At 38.6% G+C, this 24,121-nt stretch overlaps 1 protein-coding gene across 8 annotated transcripts in view; it reads left to right on the top strand.

Annotated features, from left to right (window-relative positions):
• The window catches only part of BBX (BBX high mobility group box domain containing), a 273,335-nt gene that overhangs the window by 6,360 nt on the left and 242,854 nt on the right, over positions 1–24,121 (top strand). The gene's annotated exons all lie outside the window — the stretch shown is intronic.

The following is a 24,121-nucleotide window of genomic DNA, read 5'->3' as shown; positions in this document are numbered from 1 at the left end:
AAAACTTTTTGAAAATGGCCTGGCTGTTTATGCTGTATTAAAGGAAGTCCTTGAAATTATTAGTGTCTTATAAAAGTACAGAAATGTTTAAAATTGTGATATTTAAAGGTTCTAAGTTTACTAAATTTAGGCAATTAATTATGGCATACTGCATCACCACCAGTGTGGGATACCTGGATTTTAAGACTTAATCTTAAGCAGTGCTTAACTTAAGAAAGAGATACTTTTCTTGAACTTGTAGTTTGAAGTCCACCTCATTTTTTTAGCATTTCACCGAGGGCACCTTTTAAAATAGGTCTGAGTGATATCTTCTTTATATTTTTAGTCAACTTCCTTCCTCTCACTATGAAATGAAAACATACCCGAATTATAAAAATATTGTAATTTCACTGCTTGGTTTTTATTACATGCCCTAGGTAAATTGGATACAGGTGGTCCTCAGGCTATACTTTGAGAAACACTGCTCTGAAGGTAGTAAGGACTAAGGCTAAAGATTGAATGAGGGTCTTCCAGCTAGAAGATTCTGTGACTAACTCAGTCAGTGGGTTTGTACTACCTCAAGGGCAGTCATCACAGACTGTTGAATTATAGAGATTTCTATATAAGTTATACCTGAGGAAAGCACTTTTTGAGTATATCTTCTCTCAACATTCATATATGTTCATATTATCCCTTAGAAGGCAATTACAGTTTCTTGAAATGCCAAGACATCACTTTAAAACTGTAAAGATACATGCAGATAATCCCCATGTATTAATGGGGATTGTTTTCATCTTTTTTTCTTTTAAAGAAAAAGATGAGAACTGGAATAAGTACCAGTTACACAATGGAAATGCAAAAGCAGGCAAGCCAGTAGTGAATTCCATCTAAAAGTATATATAAATACAGAAGAGATGAAAGACTGAGGGAATGGAAGACTTTTTTTTTTTTTAAAGATTTTATTTATTTATTTGACAGAGAGAGACACAGCAAGAGAGGGAACACAAGCAGGGGGAGTGGGAGAGGGAGAAGCAGTCTTCCTGCTGAGCAGGGAGCCCTTGTGGGGCTCCATCCCAGGACCCTGGGATCATGACCTGAGTCGAAGGGAGACGCTTAACGACTGAGCCACCCAGGTGCCCCGGGAATGAAAGACTTAAAGTATTGAATATAGACCATGAAGCATTGACACACCTACCAAAATATAAACTTAATAAGTTAAGATATGTGAGTCAACTCAAGGATCTAGATAGTGAAATAACTATAGCTCATGAGGCGGTTGTATAAAGTACAAAGTGAAAAATAAGAATGAGTTGGATTTTCTGAAATCTTAGGAAAATAAATACTGTAAAATATTGATTGGGTAATGAAACCAATAGTTAAACATGGCGCTCAGGTGAAGAGATCAGGGGATAAAACGGAAGTTCCTGGGATAGAATAACTGAGATCTGAAAATGGACATTGAATGTTGGGTTTTTTGTAAAGGGAATAATTACATAAAATATCGATAACTTACTTCAAAGGAGAAATAAGAATGAGGACAAAAATTGTTTAAAGCAGCTGTATTAAATGTTTTTGACTAAGATGTATGGTAAGAAATGCCTTTTATATCCCGATCCATATATAAAAACTGAAACAAAAGTTTTGCTGAAACGGTACTAAGAGTAGTACCCTCTGCTATTTCTATTCGTATCTGATCTTTATAAATCTAATGTGTTCCAAACTATTTTATTAAAAAAACACAGTGTTATTCGTTAAATTGGTCTTAGGACTTAACAGTTTGAAAAACACCAACCTGGAGGACTTGTTAGAAATGGAGGCTCCCAGGGGCGCCTGGCTGGCGCAGTCAGTGAAGCATGCGACTCTTGATCTCAGGGTTGTAGGTTTGAGCCCCACGTTGGGCGTAGAGATTACTTAAAAATAAAATCTTAAAAAAAAAAAGTGGAGGTCCCCAGGTCCCATATCCAGATAAGCTGATTCAGTGTGACTGAGGTGGGGCCTGGGAATCTGCAATTTAAGTAGTGCTTCAGTGGTTCTGAAGCAGGTGCAAGGTACTCTGACACACTTTGAGAAACTCTGGTGTACGGGACGGATGGCTAAAGAGTGAATAGGAGTCCTGCACTGAATGTGGGATTCAAGTTCTTAGCCAGGGTCTCTTCCAGCTTCAACATTCAGTGGCTGTATTTCCGTCAGCATGTTGGCAGTACCTCAGTATGACAAGAGCCCTTGTCACCCTCTGTTGAGAGTAGCAGGTGTAGTATGAGGAACAGAGGCTTGGAAGTCAGAGATGCCTGGACTTCGCTACCGTTGCCCCTCTTGCTTACTGACTGAGGGACTTGAAGCATGTCACTTCAAAATAAACTTCCTTCATTATGTGCAGAAAGGCGTATTCATATTTACGAATTCATATGAATTCATATGAATTCATATATTCATATTTCAGAATGAGAATTACACAAGACAGCGATGTCTAATGACCCTTATCCACAGTCAGCACTCCATATATATGTTCTTCTAGTTCTGTCTCACCTCATCCCAAGTCCCACTAAGTTGGAAGTTTTTCAAAGCTTTAATTTTTTTTAAACTTTTTTTTTTTTTAGGAAACTCTGCCCCCATGGTGGGGTTTGCACTCATGATCCCAAGATCAAGAGTTGCATGCTCTGCCACCCTGTGCCCTTTAATTTTTGTTTCCTCTAAGGTGCATTTGACGCTTGAACAACACAAGGGTTGGGGTGCCAACTCCTCCCTGCCCCATGCAGGCAAAAATCTGCGTACAACTTCTGACTCCCCAAGAACTTAACTACTAATAATCTACTTTAGACTGGAAGCCTTACTGATAACGTAAACAGTCACATATTTTGTGTGTTAAATGTATTATAAACTATATTACAATAAAGTAAGCTAGAGAAAAGAAAATGTTATTGGGAAAATCATAAGGAAGAGAAAATACATTTCAGTAGAGTACTGTAAATATCCATGTGTAAGGAGACTTGCACAGTTCCATGTTGTTCTGGTGCCAACTAGAATTCTCAATGCTGGTATCATGAAACACTGGTGCATTTTTACCGGGGTGTGAGATGTTAGGTAAGCACTTTATTACTGACAAAGGAAATAGTAAGAATAACCAGGGTAAGAGATAAAAGGATAAAAGTGACAAATAACTGAGGCATGTCATAGTTAAGTATGGTGTCCCTTCAGATTTGGGGAATGATTTCCGTACTTCTCTAAAAAGAGAGCATGGGACAGGAGAATAAGTCTTTTCATATTTCAAAGTGGTTAGTTGTTGGCACTGGGCATTCTTCTCGGTGACTTTGGTCCATCTTGGAATGTCTTAGAGCATCCGTTCTCAAACTTTCTTCTGCTAAGACACATGCGACTGATGTTTACACACAGGGCATTATAATTTCCCTGTTTATAGACATAGATGAATTATGTGGTGGGTTTATAGGTAGTTCACAGTGTGATAAAGCCACTTTCCCTATCAAGAAAATAAATCAGAATATAAGTGAGAGTGATGCTGTTGTTATGAAAATTTTGAATACATCCATATACAAACATGTAAAATGCTTTATAAACTGTGGTATTTTGTTCATAACTAATTACTTGGGCATTCCTCACAACCAGTTAAAACTTATTATTGTGTCAAGGCATGGAGATTGAGAAGCGTTACATCCGGAGTGCGTAACAAATTACGTTGCACAGAATAGCCACTTAAATAAAAAAGAGGGGCAAACTAAGGAGAAGATGAATGGGAAATACAGCAAATCCCTGAAATCTCAAACAATGTGAAAACCAAAAGCTAGGGAAAATGCAACATGTGGTCAAATGCAAAGGAAGTACAAAAGACTATAAGTATCAGTGTTCTCAGACATTCCTGTCTTACTCAAATACTCATTGCCTCTAACAGACATTTATTTTTAAGTAGTCGCAACATTTATTTAATTTATTTGAATAAATTAAAATTAGGTAACTTGGGTTTCCTAATTTTTTTTCTTTTTTAAAAGATTTTATTTATTTATTAGAGAGAGAGAGCCCGTGCACATGCAATCGAGTGTGTAGGAGCTGGGAGTGGGTGTTGGGAGGGACAGAGGGAGAGGGAGAAGCAGACTTCCTGCTGAGCAGGGAGCCAGACCTGGGACTGAATGTGGGGCTCTCCCAGTACCTCAATATCATGACCTGAGCCGAAGGCAGACGCTTAACAGACTTAGCCACTCAGGCGCCCCGTGTTTCCTAATTTTTAAGGTTCTATCTGCCAGGAACAAATCTTTTTATTACTTTGCTAAATTTTAATTTACCTTACTTTTTCATCTCCAGTAAATTAATAAGCTCTATATATTTTGAAAATGTCTTTATACTTTGATGTATAATGGTATTGGATATACATTCCCAACCCTTTATCTAAAAAATCTCTGAAAAACTAAGTTGTTGTTTTTTTTTTTTCCTCCAAAAGTCTAACATCAAAGCTCATTTGGTGGCAGAACCTGACTGTCATGGGCTTGTTTAAAGTAGTTTTAAAGCCCACTTAGAAAGAATATTCACATATTTTGCTGTAGAGATAGTAATATATTTGGCTATGAGGTACTATCCTAGATCTAGTTAGGAATGTTACGTAATATATGCTGTATGCTCCTTCTGACCTTTAAGACTCACAAAAATCTGAAGCATACCTGGACCTAAGCATTTCAGATAAGGGACTGTGATCCTGTTGTATTAACTTTCTTAGTCCACACAGCGAAATTGTCTGGTATTCCTACCCATTTAACTCAGTGAGTATCCTTTTGCTGATTTTGATCACTGATCATCTGAATATGTTGAGTTCATTGCAAGCTGGTGAATCACATAAGATATCCTAACAAGATATCTTAATGTTACATATTAACTCAGTCAGACTGTCTTTTGAAACCCCGTGGCTTCAGTTATGAAGGTGGAAGGCATCAGAGATTAATAAAGTCAGGTAAGCAAAATGGTAGCTAACATTTGTACCTCCTGAGTCGGGCAGTGAAAGGCTCCTAGATAAGGAAGGATTAAACACACACACAACACAGCCCACCCCATCCCCGTTACTTGAACCTCCTATACCATTTTGACATTGGGATCCTTTTTTGTTTTTGCTGCAGTTGTTTTGTTTTGTTTTTTTTAAAGATTTTATTTATGTATTTGAGAGAGGGAGTGAGAGAGAGAGAGCACGAGTGGGGTGAGGGGCAGAGGGAGAGGGAGGAGCAGACTCCCCACTGAGCAGGAAGCCTTCCCAGGACCCTGAGGTCATGACCTGAGCCAAAGGCAGATGCTTAACTGACTGAGCCACCCAGGCACCCCTGTGGTTAGTTTATTAAACAAACACACACATTGAAATCTGTACTTGAAACTTCTACCAGGTTGGACGTTTCTCATATAATGGTGAACAAAATTTCAGCTACTTTAATTATGGTTTACTGTTAGGAGAGTTTCGTGAAGGGGTTACATTTCCTTTATTGCCACTTGCACATTTCTTTCTATCAGAAAAGTAAAAATAGAAAGTGTTTTCTGCAAATTTAGTTTACTCTAAGGTGAGAATGTTTTTGGGTTGTATTGTTTCATAGAGGTTCTAGATACCTTTCTTTTCTTTTTTTTTTTTTTTTAAAGATTTTATTTATTTGAGAGAGAGAATGAGATAGAGAGAGCATGAGAGGGGGGAGGGTCAGAGGGAGAAGCAGACTCCCTGCTGAGCAGGGAGCCCGATGCGGGACTCGATCCCGGGACTACAGGATCCTGACCTGAGCCGAAGGCAGTTGCTTAACCAACTGAGCCACCCAGGCGCCCGATACCTTTATTTTCAATGATAATGAAATGATTTTTTTTTAAAGTAATCTTTATGCCCAACATGGGGGTTCGAACTCACAACCCCAAGATCAAGAGTCACATGCTCTACAAACTGAGCCAGCCAGGAGCCATACATTTAATTTCCTATAAAACCACTATAGAAAAACATAAAGTGTGATGTGAGGAAGAGTACATATGACACACTAGGAATAAACTTAATAGCTGTATCTGATCTATTGTTATGGTAAGACTTAAATCAGTCTTCATTTGGTATAGACTGAAATGGTTAATGGCTAAAGAAAGTTTTTCTTCTTTAATTACTTACTGATACAACTATATCCTTTGGTGTAGGAAGGCCACAGATTGAGTAATTCAGAGGGAGTCTTATTAACAATGCTGATTCTTTTAATCTTAAAAATATGCTGAGTTTTTTTCAGCTTTTGGTGTACCTCTGAAAACTCAGCCAAGTGAGGAGTTCTCATTGACTGCAAAGGGAACATGGGAGAGCATGGAACAAAATGAGAAACTAATTCTCTACATCCAGCTGTCAAATTCTGATTATCTTTTGAGTTACTGAAGTTACATATTTTTTTCTTTCTGGTCCCCTCTCCCTTCTTCTCTTTCCTACTCTTTCTTTCTTCTCTCCCCTTCCTTCTCTTCCTTTCTCCCATCCAAGTACTAACCAGGCCCAACCCTGCTTAGCTTTCAAGATAGTGGACTCTCCTCTCCTTTTTTCTGTCCTCCCTGAGGTCTATTTGTCTATTTTTTTTTTTATCTCAGCCTTTTATTGTATTCTCTTTTTTTACCATTGAATTTTCTTTTTTACCATTATTTGATTTTAAAGATTTCTTTTATAGTTTTGAGTTATTTTAGTAATTATCACTAGCCATATAATAAAGTTGTTAATACACAAGTTTGAGACTTACACAGTTCCCTACATGTAAGTGTCAGTTAGGGAGGGATTATGAGGAGCCTTTAACAAGGCTGTGTGAGGCAAAGTAAACTTCTCCAGTCAGTTTTGTGTTTTAGGGTGACAGGATGACTACACAGGTTCATTTATATTTAAGGGAAAGTTGAAAGCAGATTTTAGAAGAGTTTCCCACATACTATTTTACTTTGGGAGGAAGGGGAAAAGATAATTTGGACTGAGGGCATCCTTAGGAAGCATAAGTTTGATTTTTACTACTTTCTTTTTCACAACAATTTTCTGATGTAACTCTATTTTAGTGACGAAGAAACTAAGTGTCAAGTAACTTGTCTGAGGTCACACAAGTAGCAAGAGACTGTGCCAGGCTCAGGAGGCCTGTCTGCAGTGCCCCAGTCTCCTGGGCTTTTTCTGTATTTACCAGCCTTTAGGGCCACATTCCAAGAGGTTAGAACTGAGAAGTGTGGGGAGCTTTCAGCCAAGAATTCCTCCCAATTTTTCTTTCTACCAAAAGAGAAATCTTCATTTTGAAGTGATAGGGTTGGAACCCTACTCTCTCTCATCTTAAGGGAGGTAGACGAGAAAGTCTCTGAACTGGGCCCTGTTGTCGATTCTCATCAGCGAGGTTGCAGTCAAAGACTAAACCAGCCCCAAACTTAGTTTATAAATTGACATTTAGTGAACTTTCTTTCTAGGTGGTGTATCTGCTATAAAAATGTCTAATAACAGCAGTTATTGTTTTTACTGTTTACTAATTGCTCTGGTACATCAGTAGAAATCATTTGTTGAGTTTTTCTTTCTTTTTTTTTTAAAGATTTTATTGAGAGAGAGAGAGTGTGAGAGAGAGAGCAAGAGCAGGTGGAGGGGCAGAGGTAGAAGCAGACTCCCTGCTGAGCAGGGAGCCCAGTGGGGCTTCATCCCAGGACCTCGGAATCCTGACCTGAGCGGAAGGCAGACACTTAACCGACCTTTCACCCAGGCACCCCCAGGAGTTGAGTTTTTCAGGCTGAATATTCTATGATGTTTTTACTCTGGTACTTTTTTTTTTTTTTTTAAGCAAATTTATGGACAGTATATATCTATAGATACCTTACATACTTTTTTTTGTTTTTGAAGTATAGTTGACATATGATGTTGTATTAGTTTCAGATGTACAACATAGTGATTTGACAATTCTATGCATTACTCAGTGCTCATCACAATAAGTGTAGTCACCATATGTCACTGGTCACTGTACAATGTTATTACAGTATTATTGACTATATTTCCTATGCTGTACTTTTCATCTTGGTGACTTACTTATAACTGGAAGTTTTTACCTGTTAATCTCCTTTACCTTTTTAGCCCATTTTCCCATTCCCCTCTCATCTGGCACCCGCCAAGTTCTCTGTATTTAAGAGTCTGGTTTTTCATTTGTTTGTTTGTTTTGTTTTTTAAATTCCACATGTAAGTAAAATCATATGGTATTTCTCTTTCTCTATCTGACTTATTTCACTTAGCATAATACCTTCTCGGTCCAGCCATGTTGTTGCAAATTCTTTTTCATGGCCAATATTCAGTGGCGGTGGCAGCAGTGGGGGTGGGGGTGTGTGTGACATCTTCTTTATCCCTTCATCTGACAGTGGACACTTGGGTTGCTTCCATATCTTGGCTATTGTAAATAATGCTGCAATAAACTTAGGGGTGCGTATATCTTCTTGAATTACTGTTTTCATTTTCTTTAGGTAAATACCCAATAGTGGAATTACTGGGTCATATGGTACTTCTATTTTTAATTTTTTTTAGGAACCTTCATACTGTTCTCCACAGTGGCTGCACCAATTTACATTCCCACCAACAGCGTATGAGGGTTCCTTTTTCTCCGCATCCTCACCAATACTTGTTATTTCATGTCTTTTGGATAATAGCCATCCTTACTGGTGTGACACTCCAGTACTTTTTAATACTTAATTGGTGAATATATTTTACTAAAGGAATTTACCAATATAACATGGATAGTGTTATAAAATAGTTTTCTGACAATTGCATTGAAAATAAGTTCAATATGAGTAGAAAAATTAAGCAGATTCATAGACTTCATTTCAGAGTATCTGATGATCAAACATGAATTAGATATAGGATTAGTCAAAAGTTATCATTTTTTGAAGTGGCTTATGGGTAGTTTTGATTTATTTTTACCTAAGAAACATTTCTACTGTGATTAAGAAGAGATTTTATAAATTACACATTTGTATACAAGTAGCAAATCATTTAGGAAATACAAAGTAACTTGTTACTTTTTTTGTACTAAGAGCCCTATTTATCTGAAATTAAATTTTTATCTTTGCAAATTCAGCAAAATCAGAGCCTAATTCACCTATAGAAGATACAAAGTTTGTCATTCTTTGTTGTTTTTTAATGGCTTTTCTTTTTCTTTCTTTCTTTTTTTTTTTTTAAAGATTTTATTTATTTATTCATGAGAGACAGAGAGAGAGAGAGAGAGGCAGAGGGAGAAGCAGGCTCCCAAGGAGCAGGGAGCCCGATGCGGGACTCGATCCCAGGACCCTGGGATCATGACCTGAGCCGAAGGCAGACGCTTAACCATCTGAGCCACCCAGGCGCCCAATGGCTTTTCTTTTTCCCTGATCCACGAAACATGTGAAGAGGATGGTTATTTATTTTGTCAAGGTAATTTTTGTGTATGATAATTTTATTAAGAACGTGCTCTTGGGGCGCCTGGGTGGCTCAGTTGGTTAAGCGACTGCCTTCGGCTCAGGTCATGATCCTGGAGTCCTGGGATCGAGTCCCGCATCGGGCTCCCTGCTCAGCAGGGAGTCTGCTTCTCCCTCTGACCCTCCCCCCCTCTCATGTTCTCTCTATCTCATTCTCTCTCGCAAATAAATAAATAAAATTAAAAAAAAAAAGAGAACGTGCTCTTGAATTGTTTAGGCGGAATGATACTTTATCAAAGGTGTTGGCTTCCATTTCTTGTTTTTCACCCCCCCCTTCTCCCATCAGCTACTTCTATACTGTTTTCATTCAAGTAGGTTGGTTTTATGGCATTTGACACCTTTCTTTCTACTTGCTTTCTTAGGTCATGTTCAAAGAACATTTTACATATTAAATAATTTGGTTAAGTGTTGGTGAGATTCAGGTAGCCAAACCGAGTATCAGTTTAATTCAGTGTTCATGGATCCAGTGCCCATGGTGTGTTGATGCTGACTTAAACTTTGAGGATATAAAGATGAATGTGTAATAGCCCTGGTCCTTAAAGCAGATGTGGTCTCTTGGCTGGAAAAGTCCAGTAGATGTAAATATCATTAAGTTATTCTGTGCTAATCGTTCTAACACCATAGCATACAGTAGTACTGGAGTAAATACCCTAAAAAACTGGCAAATTCCAACATAGGAGCTGGACGTTGAAATACAGGGGGAGTTTCTTGCTGTTACAGTGTTTGTCCTAATTGTCTTTGAGCTTGTGAAACTAATTTGGTCCAAGCACTAGAGTGGATTTTAAAAATCAGGCTTCTAGGCTTTATTTGGCTTTTATTTAAATATTAGTGCATGATTTTGTCTTTTGGTCTGTTTTTAAAGGGCCAAGACTTTTTTTTTTTGTTAAAGCTTTCAATTTATATTAGAAAGTTAAGTTTCAGTCGAGTGTTTTGGACTTTTATTTTTCCTTTTTTATTTATTGCTGTTAACGTCACAGGCTATGATGACAACACTTTTGAAGTAAAAGGAAGTGGTTGAGGATTCCACATATACCAAATCATGTTAAAAGCACCTTAAATGGAGTAGGTTTGAACTAGACATCCAAACTAGGAGTCCAAACACATGGCAATAAAAATACTGTAAACTACTATAGTTTATGCTAGTAACATACTAGTCTAGGAGTATATTAATAAGATCTCTAGCCCAGGCATTAAACACAAAATGAGACTCTAAAGAGATAAAAATGTGCTTTTCTATCCATGAGAGATTACAGATTAAAAATGATGCCCAGTTTTTCTGTCAAGCAGTTGTCTGGTTTTCCAGTGTGTTTTCAACCTGTGTTTACAACTGTAATTTCTCTCATGGTTTAGTAAGCCATGGCTTGGAGGGTACCCTTAGTTTGGCTTTTTTGGGTTCCCCTTTTATGTTTAGTGATCTGGGTCTGGTCTTTGGAGTCCCCTTTGACTTGATCAAACCTTCAGTATCACTTCTTAATCATGACTTTTGTGTTTATTGCACCCAGAATCATATGGATTTTCATCCATTTTTATTGGTGCTCTCTTTTGACTGGTTGTATCAGGGTATCAGCCCAGTTTAGATTAAACCTTTGTTTCTGAAATATTCTGCACAGTGTTCCAGATACCACACCTGGCTGCTTTAATAACAAACAGAATGCATTCATAAGCCTAATCATAAGAAGGAGCTGATCTGGGAAAATATTTCTTCATAGACTCACAACATTGGTAATAACCCTAATGTTTACATTAAAGCGGCAAAGAGGAACACAGACACACAGAATAGTAACTTGTGGGTCTTTCTATCTATCTTTGGGCTGTTTGGCATCACGGAAGTCCAGCTCTTTGGATCTCATTATTTACCAGTCCTCGTGGTAATAATGAACTTCTTTGTAAGTTTTGTTATGTGGATTTGCGTTGTCATCTCATTTGGTGCCATATATAGTTGACACTTGAACCACATGGGCATTAGTGGCACTGATGCTGGTGCAGACGAAAATCCAAGTATAACTTTTTACTCCCCCGAGACTTAACCTACTAATAGCTTACTGTTGACCAGATAACATAAACAATTAATAGGTTTTGTTATATGTATTATATACCGTATTCTTATATTAAAGTAAACTAGAGAAAAGAAAAACTAAGAAAATCATTTGGAAGAGGAAATATATTTACAGTCCTATACTGTAAAAAATCCATATATAAGTGGACCTGTGCAGGTCAAACCTGTGTTCGGGGGTCAGCTGTCGTCCCGGAGAACATGTTCAGATGCATTGTCAACCCAGGGTTTTGTTTTATTTTAATAATTTTTCACGTATAGTCTCTGCGTGAATCTTGCAAATCCATATAGAAGTTTCTTATAGCTTGAAATGTCTTAAGGAATGGGATCACAGGTGGGGCCAGAGTGGCATGTGCGAGGACTTGATCTCACATACGGTGATGAGTTTACTGCATTAGAAATTGTGATCATGAATCAGTTGTTAGGAAGCGAATTTCCTTTTATTTAAGTTTTTAAAATGTGACCGTAAATGTCATTCCTGACATCTATTTCAAATACAACCAGATGGCCTTAAAGTCTAATATATAGGTCTTAAGAATTTGGATAACTGGAACTTTGTTAAAGCTGTTTTCCTTGAAAAGTTTTGACTTAATCAGTTTTTCAAAACTATTTTAATTGATAAATTGTAATCTCAGAATGCATCGTGTGTATTTCTAATTGATCTTCAATTAGCAGTGGCTGTTGATTTTACGGATTGAACAAGTTCTACTATCCCCAGGTCCCTCTGTTAAGTAATCAATGATTGTGAAATACACATGGGGGTGCTTAAAGGAGTACAGTAATGATCATTTTATGAAGAAAAGCAGTCTTCAGTAGAGCAAATAATCGTTCTCTACCTTATCTGTTTGGCGGTTCTGGGTTCCATATATTGAATTGCCATTACTTTATGCAACATGTATTGAGTACCCATAATATGTAGGAATTCTGGGGTTTGCAGAATAAAAAGATAAGGGCTCTGGCCTCAGGTTGTTTCTAGTCTTGTAATGGCAATGCATGCCGACTGTGGAATGGCAGGTAAGGCTGTTACACTGTGCATGGCGCACAGGCATGAGGGAGCATAGGGCAGTAGGAGATGATCGGGGAGGGGAAATTGGGAAGGACCCGAACTTTGGTTGTTTAGCTTAACATTTAGACATCCTTGCAAAATTCTTATTTGAATCTACCAGAGAGAAAATTAACCTAATGGACAGCCCAGGCAAATCCCACCTGGGCCAAACAGCTCACTCCAAATGTGTCGTCAGGCAAGCCAGTGGCCTGTGAACCTTTAAAATGTTATTCCCCTCAGTAAAAGAATTTTAGCATGTATTCTTGATCTGTGTACATTTATCTATAAATTATATATCTACTGGGCTATTCATATATTACATATTTAAAAAATATAGTTTAGAAATAAAAAAACAAGACAAACTGAACATAAAGAAAAATTCTAATATTTTCTTACTCCAGTGGACTCTGTCTTGCTCATCTTTTGGAGTTCAAGAACCCCACTTTGGAGACTCTGGGTTAAAATGGGGCAGTGTCACTCCAAATTTAGGTTATGTTCTGTGAGATCAAGGTCTTCTTGATTTTGCTCACTTCTGTATCCTCAGATCCTAGACCGTGGTAGAGCTCAATAAATACTGTTGAATGAGTAGGCAGAATTAGGCTGGTTGGTAGGGATGAGGACAGTCTAGCTCAGCATGAGGGATCTGGTAAAAATAGAGACAATTTCTATTCATTGTTGTATCTCCTGTGCCTTTAAAAGTGCTTGCCACATGGTAGGGACTAAATAAATATTAGTTGACTGAGTACGGGTGTGGACAGTGTGTGGCTCAGCATGAGGAAGCTGTCAAAGGCTCTAGATCCATTGGCATGAAAAGGTTAAGTTCCAGGAGGAGTCCCTTAAAGCACAACCGAGCATGGAGATGGACTAAGCTATAGGTGGGCAGAACGATGCAGCCCATGAAGGGGTCGCAGTGTTAATAAGAACAACTCTGAGGAATGGCCTTGGTGATCTCAGATCTTAAAGCAAAAACTGTGACCTTCATTAGCATTAAAATCTGGATTTTACTCATATTTGTACCCATGACACCTCGGTCACAGTATGGTTAAGTGATGAATCTTTATTGAATTGCTCTGTTTTATACCATCTATGTGTTGGGTATGGAAGGCTCCGCGCAGACAGGAATGGGTCAGCATCGAGATCAGAGGCCTGTAAATGAATCCTGTCCTGATTGTAGCAAAGCCAGCGATTGTGGGATTACCTCATACACAGATATGGTTTTAAGCCTTGGCAGTGTTGCTTCACAGAGGTGTGCTCTACTGAACACAACTGCCAAATCACATTTAGTTGTTTAGTTAAAGGGCATTTTTAACATGTTATTGACATATTACCAATGAAGAAAATGGAGTTTATGATCGAATTATTTCTCATATGCTATCATCGTATTCCTTCTTCCCGCATCGCTGAAGCTGGGATAGGTCATGGATCACCCCAATATACTATTCTAATTAGTACTGAATTCATGTACAAATAAATAAAACAAGGTAGTTTGCGTTTTCTCTCTCCTTTTTTTTTAAGATTTTATTTATTCATTTGAGAGAGAGAGAGAGCAAGAGAGATAGCACAAGCAGGGGGAGTGGTAGGCAGAGGGAGATGCAGGCTCCCCGCTGAGCAAGGACCCTGGGATCATGACCTGAGCCGAAGGCTGATGCTTAACCGACTTGAGTCACCCAGGCGCCCCGCGTTTTCTCTTCTTTTTGGAATTTTATTATTTAGACTTTCTCTTTAAAAGGTGGTAGAATTCCAGTTTTGTGTTCATAAACCTGTTATGCATTTCATTTAGCATTGTCTGAGGGGGGAGAGCAAACATTTCCTCCTTGAGAAGAAGCTGTGGCATTAACTCTTTCCTTTAGAAGCTGCCCGGGTGAAGGCATCCTTCTTTGGCTTTGGCTCTGCCACACCGGTCAAGGCAGGTACCCCTGGTCCTTCTAGAGATTAATCTCCTTTGGGACATGTTTACTTAAAGCAGTTTTACATATGCACAATGAATAAACTACTATGCTCTAATTTCCATTTCTGATGTCTTACAGTAAACATCGGAAGTTCCCCTTTGCCCTTACAAAAACGGTTTAGTTGCCCCAGCTTCCTAGAGCTGAATAAAAGTTTCTTCAAACAGCTCTCCTGCATTTGTAGCTGGGTCTCCAAATAAAGGCTTCAAGAGTTAAAAATATTTTGCTCTCATCCTTTTCCTCATTAAGTCATCACATCTTTCTTTATTGCAGGGCTGTTACCCTTAAAGACACAGTAACCGTGAAATACGTCTTGCATTTGTTATTGCAGTCTAGAGTTTACACTATGATTTCACTGACATCTTACTTGCTCTTTATAACTATGCTGTGAGGTGGGTAGGAGGGTATCCTTACTCCCATTTTGCAGATGAGGAAACAGCCTGGGTCAAGTGGCTTGACCCAGGACACTCAGTTTGCAATGGCTCCCCTGAGAACAGAACCCAGTATTCTGACCGCTCCAGAGACCTGCCCAGGGTGCAGAGCGGAATTTGTTTTCTTTGAACTAAGATTTGTTTTTTTTTCTTTTATATATTTTCAACCTGATAAATTACTGTAAATAAATGGAACAGCAGTGGTATAGGCAATATGGTTGTTTAATTAGTGAAATGGGCCTTAAATTTCTGGTGTACTTAAGTCTGTGTATTTAAACAAATGTTCTCAGTTCACGTAGAATGACTGTCCATTTGACATAACTTTTTTAACAGCTTACGATGGAAAATTAAATGCATAGGGACCACACACTGACAAAGAATTTGCTTTGAAGTGTATATTAGGATTCTTAAGTGAGATTTGGATTATGTATCGGGGCCATTTTTTTTTTCCTGCGAGACATATTTCTGAAATGATAATGAAAATTAATTGGAAAATATGAATTGATGTCTAGATATCTGAGCTACACCCATTTCTGGAACACATTCGTATTCTGATTTGATTATCAACTGGTGTTTTCAAAGAAGTTAAGGTAAGTGCTGAGGGTTTTTTCTTGAAAACTTTAAAAGGCATTTAAATTTGGCACTCTAGAAAAGGAATGTTTCACAGGCCAGTTGGAGAATTCAACATAGCACCGCTGCCAACTATAAAAGAGATCTTTCTATTCAAAGATTACTACAGGATCAATTATTCAATTAGTATTTTACATAGTAGGAAAGTTTTATTTGTTAGGTCTTATCTCAAAGTTCCCCAAGAGTAAAGAGGCCTACTAATTATTTTACTATGGGAGAATGATAAAAGATGATTGCCTTGGAGTTCCAGAACATTTTTATTTAAAATATTTAAGGTCTAAAAATATAAATAAATAAAAATTAAAAAATAAATTAAAAAAATAAAAGATTTAAAGTCTGACACAAAAGCAGTTTATTTAGAATATTTATTTCTGTAGGTTCCCTTGACTTCCATTTAATTTTTATAATTTGCATTTGAATATTTTTACTAACTTTGGCACTCGGTGTAGTATTAATGGCTAAAGAAGAAGTTTGTTAAAGAATTGCATTTTGGGGCGCCTGGGTGGCTCAGTCGTCTGCCTTTCACTCAGGTCATGATCCCGGGGTCCTGGGATCGAGCCCCGCATCGGGCTCACTGCTCTGCAGGAAGCCTGCTTCTCCCTCTCCCACTCCCCCTGCTTGTGTTCCCTCTCTCGCTGTGTCTCTCTCTCTCTGTCAAATAAATAAATAAAATCTTTAAAAAAAAAAAATTGCATTTTGAAGAAAAGCTAGAGCGTGTGTTTATTGAAGGCATATAAAAAGGGGAAGGGGTTAGAAGCTGTGAACTTTCTTCTCTTTAGTTTGGCTTTTCGTTTAAAATGGAGTATGAAAATAAAAGTCATGAGGATAATTAGGTGGAATTCCTCCCCACCCTCCGTTGTTAAGCCGCTGAACGTAGTGGTCCTTCTCTACCTCGAAATAGCCTATGAGGAAAGAATTATCATCTCCATTTTAGATGAGGGAATTGAGTCCGAGAGGCAAGGCAGCGTGCCCAAGGTCATTCTTCCGGTACGTGGTGGAGCTGACATTCCATTCCAGCTGCTTCTAAGGAGGCCACGCTCCTGTTCACTCCCGTCCACTGCCCCACTGCCTCTTGCGCTGAGCGCAGGACGTCTGCGCCACTGGCTAGCGCCCTGTAGCTGTCCTGACTCCTGTGGAATTGTAATGCTGAGGTTCTGGCTCAGGATAAAAGTACCTTTTCTCTATTTGTGTTCCTACACTGTCACACAGATTGCCATAAAGACAGTTGCTTGTTAAAAACTGTTTCTTGAGTCATTCTAAGCAGTGGTAAATATCTACAGCTTAAGAAGTTAGTAGTATTAAATCGTATTCTAAAAAATGAAATACCTGTAATTTTTTTTTTTTTTTTTAAATAAACCTTGTGCCACCACTTAGAAGAGAAAATAGTTTTGGAATTCAGGTAACTTACATCCAAAGGGAATAATAGAATTTTAGCTCCAAAAGGGATATGGTAAAATGATCTTAGACTAGTCTGATCCATCATTTTAAATTCAAAGGAAGCAAGGTGCAGATAAAAGACTAGGACCCAGGTCATCTGAGTGGCAGAGCTGGAACCAAAACGTAAGACCTCTGGTTTGGTGTTTTGCTATGTAGAAATCTGTTTAGCACAAAAATGAGGTGGAAAATATGTTTAATCAATTGATGGCACCACTTTCATGGCAGGAATATCTGGCTTTTCTTTGTTGTTGTTTATACCTGGTAAAAAAGATCAAAGAACTAAAATGTTATTTATGGTTAGCATAAAGCTATATGCAATGCATTGTACACATTAACTTTGAAATAATTTTATTATCTTGCTAGTTGACTTCTAATTTATTTAGTAGTATAACATAATTTTGTTAGCCAACAGATAGTAAACTGCAGCATGGCTGTGGCGTAGCTCCCTGTGTCCTGAAAACAGAGGAAGAATTTGCAAAACAATAACACATTGTTAAATGGCATGCGAGTTTATCAAATGCCATAAGTTTATTACAGTGTGGTCTGAGGAAGAAGCATCCCAGCCTTAATTGCAGCTCATCCTCGTCTTAAGCAAAAGGAACTTTAAAGTTATTCTAGGGCTGTTCGATTTTGTTCTATCCACGAGAGTATAAACTGCTTATAGATGTTGATTAGGAGAAAGAAGTTTGTAAAACCCTAACAGATTTAGTTGTGAGTGATTGAGCAGATTTGTGTCCTGGGACGCCTCATGGTGGCCTTGTTAAGAAACTGCTATAGTGAAACATAGTGGTCACATACCCTATAACTGACTGAATTCACTCAAACGTATGTGGACCAAACGTTAGTGAGTTAGGACCCTAGATGATCTTTTCAAGGTTGGTATTTTTACGTTTCGTTTGGGAGAAATGAGCCTTTGCGCTGCAGTTAAGGTGGGGAGGCCTGGTGGGCCTTATCAGAGCTCTGCTTCTGGGAGTTCACCTTGGGGAGTGGTCATCCTCTCACCCTGACCTTCCAGAGACTAAGAGTCAGGTAGTCCCAGAAGCTGCTAGCCTCTTTTGCTTCTTTGTGTTAGAAAGTTAAAAAAAAGACACCCTTTTCTTGAGATACTCCAGTTCCCAATGTTGGAAAATTGTCACAATACATTGATTTTCTTAGGACAAGACACTTTACTGCCTTCTGGCAGGGAATTGTCCTAATAAATACATAGATCTGTGCTCTCCGATGTAAGTGGCGCCCCCTAGGGTTGTGTAGAGCACAACCTGCCTAGCTGTACACGGAGACCCGGCAGGCAGTTATATCCGAGGAGATTATGTCTTCAGACATCAGATGTTAAGACGTCACATCAAATCTAGAAATCTAGAAATACAGTTCTTGAGTATAAAATGCTAGTTATTTATGAAACCATGATTTAAAAATCATAAACATAATGGAAATGAAATTAAAAGACTAGATAATGGAGACATTTCTTTACTTCCGCAGTGCACTGACAGAAGGCTCTTATTACACATTCCTTGGCCCATCCAATTTAATGTATTTTCAAAGTTCGTCTGTCTTTTAGAGTTCTGATTAAAGAGAAGAAAATTCTCTGACCTTTATAAAGGAGCTTTCCTTTATTAGATAGGTGCAGTAATAAAATGCAGAATGACTTTATGCATCCACCTCTTTTATCCGTCATTTTTAAAAGTTAATTGTCACATCATGGAAGTGCAACTTGATGGGATTTTTAACGTACCAAAAATTGGCAACCTGTGATGAAGAAAGTATGCTCTGTGAGGACTTGAGTTGATAACGAAAGGAAAAACGAACCTTTTATAAATCTTAAGTGGCAGCTAAATGGAAATGAAAGCTTTTAATTTTTTTTTTTTTTTTTTGAGAATGGTGATAGCAGATTAGTACCTTATGTTTAGTTGGAAGAAGGTTTCAGAATGCAGCTTGTCTGACTTAAGGGTGGTGGTTTGGGTGACTAGGGATTGTGGAGGTTTAGTCTCTTACACATTTGGAAAGATAATAATGCATTCACTATCTTTGTGCTGGTCCGTGGAATTATTGTCTTAACAGGAGCAATAATTACCTTTCTCATTCTTATTTAAGGAGTGGCAGTTGGTGAGAGATATTCAGCAGGAAATCCATTACCCTACTTGTAGTCGTGTGCTTCCCTGGTTGAGTTTGAGTCTTGCCCCAGTAGGTAGTGATGATGCATTAAGTAGTTAAAACCATGGTTGTGCTGGGCCTTTCATTCAGCTCAGTGACAAGACTGTAAAATACTGGAGGCCAAACAAAGATTTTGAAATGGTGCTCTCTTACCAATCCTCACAGTTTGGGAGAAAATGCAGTAAAGTGTCGCTGGTTTGTAAGAAGGAGAGTGCTTATTTACAGTGGCTTAAAGGTGTTAATTATTTCTAGTAGGAATATTTCATTTGAAACCTCAAGGTAATCCTTAACCTTTTACTTTTATTTGGGTCCTGCTGGGCAGTGACCAGGTTTCCCACACTGTAGTACCTCACCTGTCCAGAGCTTTCCTGCCGGATTCCTGGCAGATTGATTCAGTAATAAGTTTGTTTCAATCGGCACCCTTTTCTGTGGCCTCTGAAAATTAGTTCTATTTAAGACCTGGGAGCCACTGACCGTCCATATTTTGATTCTTCAATTCTTTAGACTTTGCTGAGATGACACTTTTTCTCTAGTCATTCCTGCCCATAAATTAACAGTTTTTAAATTTTAATTATACTATTGTCATAATTTTAGGGAGTGTTGGTGTGAATAATTTAATGACTTTTAAAGCTCTTCATCAGAACATTGGTTATTTGCTTACTTTATTAACTAAATAAAACCCAGATTTCTTAGATTTCATGATATGGGCCACATTAAATACAGCATTACCAAGTAGCTTTAGTGACAAATCATTTTATCCTACATGAGACTGATAACTTTTGCAAGAAACTCACATCCTCTCTTGGATTTTTTTTTTTTAACCTTTTTAGGTTATGAAAGGATTGGAACTTTTGGAATTAAGTAACAGGAAACCATATTTTACCTTCATAAAAATCCATAGTAATCATAATGTTAATGCAAGGAATATTTTTTTGTTAAATATGCCTTATTAATTAATTAATTAATTTATTTTTAAAGATTTTATTTATTTATTTGAGAGAGAGCATGAGAGGGGAGAGGGTCAGAGGGAGAAGCAGACTCCCCACTGAGCGGAGAGCCTGATGTGGGACTCGATCCTGGGACTCCAGGATCATGACCTGAGCCGAAGGCAGTCGCTTAACCAACTGAGCCACCCAGGCGCCCATATGCCTTATTAATTTCAAATGTATAAATTAGGGGCGCCTGGGTGGCTCAGCCAGTTAAAGCATCTGCCTTTCACTCAGATCATGATCCCAGGGTCCTGCTCAGCAGGGAGTCTGCTTCTTTCTCTCCCTCTGCCTGTCGCTCCGCCTGTTTGTGCGCTCTGTCAAATAAATAAAATAAAATAAAAGGTATAAATTAGATTTTATCACGATATTTGCAAATTGGTTGTCCTCCTTGGCCTTTCATTCAGGATACATGCAAAACTATATTTCATTACAAATGTGGTACAGTTATAGAAACTGAAAGTAATGTATGGTTCCTTTATATCCCTCCAACTCCTGCTATATTTTCAGAAGGAAAAGTAATGATATTGATTTGCTGAGTAACGTCTTACCCAACCCTTTCTGTGTTGGTCTGTTAATGTAACTGCTCTGCTGGTTCATTTATTGCGACTTGTGGGTAATGAGTATTTTAGTAAACTTCATAATGTTCAAGATAGTTTGAGAGATTAATCAATACTTCTTTCCTTGCCTTAAAAATGTATAAATGCTATTTAAGTAACAATTATGTAAACAAACTGTTTTATATTATGAGATGGTATCTGAAAAGTATTTGTTCTGACAAAATGAAGTAAAACTCAAACATTCTCTCAAATTTTTTGTTAAGATTTATACCTTTAAATCTTAGCTATAGTTTGGATGATGGCATAAATTATAGTTTTCTTGCAGAACTTTAAGAAAAGTTTGAATTTACCGATGGTTCTAAAACATCTTTAGTAAATTAATGGTATTGGGAATCATTCACTAGATACTTGCTCAGTGAATGAAATGATTGAATTTTGTCTTAAATTCGTATGGTTCTGATTGTGCCTTACATACGCTGATAGTACCTACTTCAGTACCTATCAAGTAAAGAGGTATTTGGGAGTTACTCAATGGATGAATGAAATATGAGACAGGGGCGCCTGGGTGGCTCAATTGGTTAAGCGACTGCGTTCGGCTCAGGTCATGATCCTGGAGTCCCTGGATCGAGTCCCGCATCGGGCTCCCTGCTCGGCAGGGAGTCTGCTTCTCCCTCTCCCACTCCCCATTTGTGTTCCCTCTCTCGCTGTGTCTTTCTCTGTCAAATAAATAAATAAAATCTTTAAAAAAAAAAAAAAAAAGAAATATGAGACAGAATTTAGTGTTTCGTGGGCTCTTCTGACATAGAATTTTAAGATCTCATCAGATTTTTCCCAGGTTCTCATGAAACCTCTCCCAGTTGTTTTTTTTTGTTTGTTTTATATTTGTCCTACCCTTCAAGGAATGAGTAAAATATGACATTAAATATAACGTGTATTTACTACCTATTGTATGTCAGGTACTCTTCTGCGCACTTTCAAATATCTCACTTTAGTTAAAGATGACAACAAATCTTGTTGGTAGATAATAATTCATCCAACCTCCCCCTGCTTCTTTTTTTCCTTTCTTTTCTCTCGCAGATTTTGGAACTGAGGCTCTAAGAGAATGAGTAACTTAGCTAGGAACATACACAAGGCACCAGCATCTAAGCCCAAAGCCTGTTTTCTTTCGAATGTCCTCACTGATGCAGGGAATCTTACACCCAGACTCTTAATTTCTGATTTCTGAAACAGTTTTTTTTTTTTCATTTGCTGGGCTCTCTTTTTTGTGATTTAAAGCTGAGTTCTAGGCCTAGCCACACTCTTAGAAACCTAATTAAGTTGGTCTTTTTTTTTTTTTTTTTTGACAGAGACACAGCGAGAGAGGGAACACAAGCAGGGGGCGTGGGGGAGGGAGCCCAGGATCCCCTGGGATCATGACCCGAGCCGAAGGCAGATGCTTAATGACTGAGCCACCCAGGCGCCCCTTAAGTTGGGCTTTTAATATCTACCTGAGAGGCAGCCTGGTGTAAAAGTATTACTGTGTCAGACAAGCCCCATTTGAATGTCATCTGTGCCAGGTCTTAGCTATGTGACTTTGGGCCCGGCTGTTAACTTCTTGGAACTCTGGTTTCCTCATCTATAAACAAGAAAAATAATGGTTACTTTTAAAGTCATTTTGAAAATCAAAAGATACAGCCTGTGTAAAGCAATCAGGTGCTTTGCACGTAGACTTAGCAGCTATAAATTTATACTCCGACACTTCTGCTTCTGTTGGATGTATTCAGTGTATCTGTGTTTATGTCTGTGTTCATTTTTCTATTTGTAGAATTTTTTTTAAAGATTTATTTATTCATTAGAGAGAGAGAGAGAGGGAGCGCGCGCACAAGCGCCCAAGCAGGGGGAGCTGCAGGCAGAGGGAGAGGGAGAAGCAGGCTCTCTGCTGAGCAGGGAGCCCGATGCAGGGCTCGATCCCACCTGAGCCGAAGGCAGACTCTTAACCAACTGAGCCACCCAGGCGCCCCTCATTTCTCTATCTGTAAGCCTAACATATAATGTTATATTTATGCTCATTTATATATATAAAAAAAAAACAGGTTCAGAAAACAAGTGGTTTTCTCAGGGCAATCCTGATAATAGGCAGTAGTATACATTTAAAGATAATAAAAGAATTGTAGCATTTTTTTAAGAAATATTTATTGAGCTCCTTCTATGGGCTAAGCTCTGTTCTAGTCTCTGGGACTATACTACTAATAGTAAGATGCTTAAAAGACGCTGCCTGGATGGGAGGGTACCTTCTGGTGGGGGAAAAAGACAGTAAGTAAAATAAATAAGCTGTATATTCGGTGGTAATAGGTAGCAGGAAAAATAAGGCAGAGGAAGGGGAGACAGAGTGGGTGTTGTAGTTTTAAGCAGGGTGGTTTGTGATGAGGGAGGGGTCATGCCCTATCAGGAATTGTACTAGTCCTGGAGGGGCTGATACAGACATGGAGAGTGTGGTGCTGACCTGAGGAATGCCCTGTTCTCTTCCAACACCTGGGGGTCGTCTTCACCAGTTTTAGAGGGCCTCTGACACTCTTGGAGACGTGCCTTTTCAGCATGAAAGGTGGTACAGAAGTTTGTACCTGGTGGCAGGCTTTTGAGGAATCTGCTGTTAGGTTTGGAAGAGGATGCCTGGTACTCTGGATGGCTTTCTCTATAGTTGGCAGGATTAGTGGCAAACTGTGTGCACGCCTTGCAGCTCAAGTACTCACTCATACTTCTTTTAAGATTTTTCTTTGAAATTCCCTGATAGTAGTCTTCCGGACTGAGAAGATGAGTGTCTTAAGCAAGTGTGCCATACTTAATTGCCTTATTTAAAAAAATATATAGGGGCGCCTGGGTGGCTCAGTCGTTAAGCGTCTGCCTTCGGCTCGGGTCGTGATCCCAGGGTCCTGGGATCGAGCCCCACATCGGGCTCCCTGCTCCGCGGGGAGGCCTGCTTCTCCCCTCCTTCTCCCCCTGCTTGTGTTCCCTCCTTCGCTGTGTCTCTCTCTGTCAAATAAATGGATAAAATCTTTAAAAAAAAAATATATATATGTATATATACTTAATGGAGGGGTACATTTAAATTTTAAACTAGGGAGAGTCAAAACAGGGAGGAGTAGTGTTGAGCTAATATGAACTAATACTTTCATTTCTTTCTTTTTTTAAGATTTTATTTTATTTTATTTATTTATTTTTAAAGATTTTATTTATTTATTTGAGACAGAGAGAGAGCACACGAGAGGGGGAGGGTCAGAGGGAGAAGCAGACTCCCCGCTGAGCAGGGAGCCCGATGTGGGACTCGATCCCAGGACTCTAGGATCATGACCTGAGCTGAAGGCAATCGCTTAACCAACTGAGCCACCCAGGCGCCCCTAAGATTTTATTTATTTATTTGATAGAGAGAGACACAGCGAGAGAGGGAACACAAGCAGGGGGAGTGGGAGAGGGAGAAGCAGGTTTCCCGCGGAG

This window comes from Leptonychotes weddellii, chromosome 1 (genome assembly GCF_054177405.1).
Source record: "Leptonychotes weddellii isolate Sample4059 chromosome 1, ASM5417740v2, whole genome shotgun sequence".
In the NCBI taxonomy this organism is placed as follows: domain Eukaryota; kingdom Metazoa; phylum Chordata; class Mammalia; order Carnivora; family Phocidae; genus Leptonychotes; species Leptonychotes weddellii.
Note: the sequence above shows the minus strand (reverse complement) of the source record. Positions and strands in the feature narration are given on the sequence as shown.